General features: G+C 49.2%; 1 pseudogene; it reads right to left on the bottom strand.

Moving 5' to 3' along the window:
- Positions 1 to 2,112: 2,112 nt before the first annotated feature.
- Positions 2,113 to 5,261, bottom strand: LOC132352750 (transmembrane and coiled-coil domain-containing protein 3-like; annotated as a pseudogene).
- Between the last annotated feature and the right edge of the window lie 444 nt (positions 5,262 to 5,705).

Genomic DNA, 5,705 nt, shown 5'->3' with positions numbered 1-5,705 from the left:
TCAACTATATTTCTATAAGAAAACACAGTTCCATGAAGGAGCAATTGAGATTACTGAAAAATGAGCAACATTTTGTCACTTGGGTGTTTGAATGACCTACTATTAGAAGCTAGAAGTCACAAAATCATAGCCCCATAAGGGTTTCATTTGGCAATAATAGTGTTTTCTAAATTTTAATAACTTTATGTGGGGCAGACAGTCCCCAGTTTACCTAGTTCCTAAACTCCATTGTGTCTTATATTCCTTATAATTCATAGCCTATTATGTCTTACAATGGTATAGAAGAGAAACATAGTAGTTCTTACCTTCATATGGAGCTTATGGTCCATTAGTAGAGTAGATAGAAGATAAATAATTACATCATTGAATTGAAGTGATGTTAAATACCTCAATGGAAATTACAGACGAAATTAGAAATTTAACAATAGGATTTAAACTAGGAAAGTGATACTTAAGCTAAAACTTGAACAATTAATAAACCAGAGGAAGAGCTACCCAGGCCGAGTCTCCATTTCCTGATGAGAAAATTGAGGTCTGGAGGGACAAAGTGACATTCATGACAAGTTAAGAAAGGAAGAAAATTCAGGTCTCCTGGCTCCCAGGATGAAATTCTTTTCACTGTCAACATTTGAATCATCCATTTAAAATAATCCAAACCTATAAATTCAATGTATTTGGATACCAAAGTTTACATAATAAACACTTCAAAAAATCAAATGAGCAGAGATAACTTGGTTACCATTCACCGTTTTATAGGTTCCTCTCTAACTGTCACAGCTAAAGACCATGGGAAAGAATAATAAGAAAATTCATTAATTAGGATCAGTTTCTACTGTCTTTAACTAGTTAAGTCATTTGTTTAACTAAGATCCACCTTTATTGGCACCTGAAATAATAGTGTATGTTGTGTGTAATATTTCGTCTTTTTAAGAACTAATAAAATTTGAATTTGGACACAGAGAGTGAAGATATTCATATGCCCAAACCAGAAACAATATGAAGGTTGTGCTTCAGTGAGCATATTATCTATTATAAAAGAGAAAACTGAGTAATGAATTTGTCAATTTTTCTTTGCTGTGGCTTTTGGGTATCATTTTCATTTTGCTTTAAAACGTGATTATATGCAAAAAACATTGGTCTTAAGAGGTCAAAGCCTCTATTCTACCTGGGTGGACTTGGAGAAGAACCAAGTGTGATCAGCCAGAGACACTGGTAACAATTATTAGTGTCAGATTCCCACCGGCAGTTTTTCTAGTCTTGGACTTCCATTCCTGCCTTGAGGATCCTTTATACCATTCAAGGGGAGTCTTTAAATCAAAATAACTTTTAAAATCTTGTGATTTGAGCACCAATTTATCTAAAGAGTATGATGAAGCCTATTCCTTTACCCCCTTTCCTCTGCCTGTTCCCCAAGCAAATAGTAGACAGAGGTTCTAAAAGCTACATGTATCCAAATCTACCCAATGTCTCACTTATAAATATGGTATGGATGGGGGTAGACAGTTAAATGAAAAAAGTTAACAGTTATAGAGCATTCACTATGTGCTAGGCCTTCTGCTTGATGCTAAATATCTATTAACTCTTTTTTTTTATACTGATCATAAATTATTTTTATTAAGGAATGCATAGTCTTGTGATTCAAAACCAAATATTTTAAAAGAATGATTTACCTGATAAAAACTGACATGAAAGTGTTGTTTAAAATTGTAATAAAAAGCAAAAGACATTTAGAAGAACTTGTCTCATTTTAGAAAACATAGACTTTAAGGACTAAAAGTAACTTTCCAAACACATTGTGAGAATTAAAAGCTCACGTCACAGAAACGTTTAATAACAAATATTGACCAACGGTTTACAAGTTGTACAATAAATAAAAAAGCCTCGTAGTTTTTTTTTCTTTACCAAAAAAAACATGAACTGATGAAATAACAGTAGAAAGTTGACATTAATTTCTGAAGAAAAGGCACATCCAGGCAAAAGAGTCAAGGCGATTTGTAAAACGCAGAGTTACATGTACACGGTGCATAATCACTGCACACAGAGGCGGGCTCCGGGAGACTCTGAGATCTGGGAATGCGGTGACAGCTCCGGCCGGTCACCTGGCCGCGGTCCTCAGAAGCTGGACCTTCTCTCGGACCGGGGCGCACACCTGGCGACGGCCACTCGCCAAAGCAGCGGGGCCAGGAGGAGGCTGAGCGTGGTCACACTCAGGATGAGGAGGTACACCTGCCGGGGGCGGGGCGTCAGCGCGGCCGGGGGTGTGTCTCCGCATCACGGTGTGCAAGCCTCTGGTGCCCGGCCTGGAGGAGGGCGCCCCCTTCCCCAAGAGGCCCCGGGGACTGGGGCGCCCCCCCACCCAGCCCTACTTCCCCTAACAACCCCGCTCCGCCAGCCGGGCAGAGACTCACCTCCCGAGAGATGACACGCGCTCTGCGCGCCCGGCTCCCCAGCACCAGAGAGAACTCGCTGACCTGGGCCAGCCCCGCGGCCACGATCCACTTGACGTACTGGCTGGTCTTGGGCAGCAGCAGAGACAGGACCAGGGCTGCCAGGACGAACTGCCAGAGCGGCAGGTCACGCTCGGCCAGGCTGGGCCCGGAGCACCGCCCGCAGGAAGCAGGGCGGGTCCCGGGGGGGACCGCGCGGGAGGACGCACGGAGACACCCCCACCCCGGGAAAACCAAGGCCCTCCCGCCAAGCGAATATCGTGCAGCGTTCAGAATGGAAACTTTGTTTTTAACAAAACGTAAAGAAAGCGCAGAGGAAGCAGCCTGCAGCGGGCGGTGCCGTTCAGCCATCATCGGGGCGCTGCTCCTTCTCCTCCGCAAAGCCAGCGGCCATCGCCCAGGCCAGTTCCACTCCAAGAATCCCACGCTGACATGGGCACCTCAACAATTTGTAGTCACAGAGATCAGACAAGTGGAAAGTGGCAAAATAGTTCTCAGTGGCCGTTAAAATGTACGTTTGCGTCACCAGAGCCGGGTTTGCGGTTCTTTAGACTCACTTAGAAGTCCAGTTACAGAGCAAGGGTGTCACTGGAGGACACCCACCCCATTTTCAACACAAACTCTGAGACAAAGGGCCATCCCGATCCAAGAAGCCCCGGCTGCCCGAGCTGCGCTGGGCGGGGGGTACACACAGGCAGGAAGCGAGGCGCTTGGTGTGACTGGTGAAACCAAAGGCAGCATGGACTTCGCAAGCAGGGGCCCTACCTTCATGACCACCACCGAGGGGGTGAGGACCAGCAGGACGGTGAGCTCGTACAGCACGAAGGTGGGGAACACGTGAAGGCCTGTGGGACGGGGACGGGCGATTGTCCGGGCGGGGCGGCCAGCCTCCCTGCCACCCCTACATCCACAGGCTCCTCCGCCAGGACAGGAACGGGCAGGGTGTCTCCCACCCACTCCACCCCGAGAGCCCGAGCAGAGGGCCGGGCGACTCAGTGCTCCCCGCCCTGTTTCCACGGGCTTCAGAACCTGCCTCTCGAGGCACCCAGAGTCTCTGGGGCTCTTGGACCCACCAAGCAGTGCAGGGTGTGAGCGAGAGACCAGGTGGCCGTGCTGTGACCACGAGCAGGACTGCCCCCCTCCACGGGGACATTCCCAGGGCAGCAGCCTCGACACACCAGTTTGATTTTTTGTATTAAAATTAGAATTTCTTCCTGCACTTGATGTGGACGTGCTGAAGTGGACCTGCCACCTTGCTGAGCAGTGGACCCTCAGGACCACCAGTCAGGAGCCCCCGTCCCTCAGCTCCAACCTTCCCTCCTTCTAAGGGAGAGTCCCTCAGACCCTAGTCGCCATGGGAACTGTTTTCGCGGCACCAGCTAAGTAGAAACACGTGTGAGCAGATGAGACCCAGTGGGAGTGTCACCCCTGGAAGAGGAGGGTCACCTATGGACGCGAAGAACATGATGGCCAGGAAGTCGCAGACGGGCTCCACGTAGTACACGACCTCCTCAGTGACCACGTGACCCTGGGAGGACACCAGGGTTCCGGCCAGGAAGCAGCCCAGCTCCATGGACACATCCAGGAGCTCGGTGACTGTCATCATGAGGAAGGTGAAAGCGGAGGTTCCCAGGATGAGGATCTCCTTGTTCCCCTTGCTCTCTGCGTGCAGCTTTTGGCATTACGGTCCCACGAGGTAGGTCCTCACGACAGGATAAAAGAGGAGAACCGCAGCAAGCGAGAAGAGGACCTGCCCGACCAGGCCCAGGACCCGAAGGATCTCCATGGCGACGCTTTCTCAGCTTCTCTGGCGAAAATTCTAAGCCAACGAGGAAGAGAGTAAAGAACACGCCAAATTCTCCTAACGTCTCCACCTGCACAACTGACTTAATACTGTTGAGTCCGGAGGGCCCCAGAACCACGCAGCAGATGATGTAACCAAACATGGTCGGCAGTCCTATCATTGTGCAGAGCCAGCCGCATGGTAAGGACAACATCCCTATGGTGACGATGTCCTTTATGTGGTGGGAGTCTGCCCGCGGGATGGTGGCGTCCCTGGGCTTGGTCAGGATGTACTGGTTACTCTGGGCGTCGATGAGCATGCTCAGGCCCAGGTCCTCCTCTACCTCCCGTTTCGTGACGTTCTGCTTGGAACTGGCCTCTTCCTCTTCCACCCGCAGAACTGCCTCAAAGTTGACCCCTCTGACCTTGATGGCTGCCTTCCGCAGGGCCTCCAGGCGCTGCCTGCTGCTCTCCTGCACGTTGACCACGTCCCTGTAGTCGCCCTGCAGGGCTCTCTGGAGCCCATGGATGGCCTGGAAGACTGAGTTTTCACTTTCATTCAGCTATTTCTGGAAAATTTCAAACATGTGCACCTGAAACAGCTTCTCTTCGTCCGAAAGGCTGGCGTCTTTTTCCAATGCTCTAACTGCACTTTTCAGTTTGTTAAGAACCACAGCCTTTTGGCGAAGAAGCCCGGAGAGCTTTCTGCAACCATCCAGGACCCACTGTCTCCTCTGGGTGACGGCCACCCCTTGGCCCCGGTGCAACTCGATGGCATGTCTCACCTCCTCTTCGTGCTCCGCACCGTTGGCCAGCAGGTGAAGGAACGGGAGCCACATCCAGAGGTGGCTTTTCCCCAGTACCTTCATGATCCAATTTTAGGGACTGGACAAAGCAGTCCAAAGATTCCTGCTAAGTCGGGCTTGCATTTGAGATACGCATTTTCAGCTGGTATGGGAGCTCCAGGCAGGAACTCCAGAGCGAGCCGCTTGGGTGGAGCAGGATCAGGGTTAGCGGGTGCAGGACCTCCGGACGTTCTGGCCGCGCCGCGTCCTGGGCCCGGCTTTCCGCAGGGGAGAACCAGGACGCGGCTTATCCGCATCCTTTTCCAGACCTCTATTAACTCTTTTAAGCTTCATTCCAACCCTATAAGGGAGATAGATTGTGAGGGATTAGAACTCAGGCAGGTGGTTCCAGAGTTGGTGATTACTATAGAAGTTATCTTTGGAATCAGCCTGCATTCAAATCTGGATTCTACAATTTACCAATGGTAGACCTTGGGTAATCTAATTCTCCTCTCTGAAAATCAATTTCTTCATCTATAAAATGAAGATAATAATAGTACCTTCCCCATAAGGTTACCATGAGGATTGATTATGATAGTCTACAGTAAGGCATCTTAACAAAGTGGCTGATATTCAGAAATCTCTCCAAGTACTTAACTCTTATAATCATCATGATTATATTATTGCAGGC

The sequence above is a fragment of the Balaenoptera ricei genome, chromosome 18 (assembly GCF_028023285.1).
Source record: "Balaenoptera ricei isolate mBalRic1 chromosome 18, mBalRic1.hap2, whole genome shotgun sequence".
NCBI classification, from domain to species: Eukaryota; Metazoa; Chordata; class Mammalia; order Artiodactyla; family Balaenopteridae; genus Balaenoptera; species Balaenoptera ricei.
The sequence above is the reverse complement of the archived record's forward strand: the minus strand, read 5'-3'. Positions and strand labels throughout refer to the sequence as shown.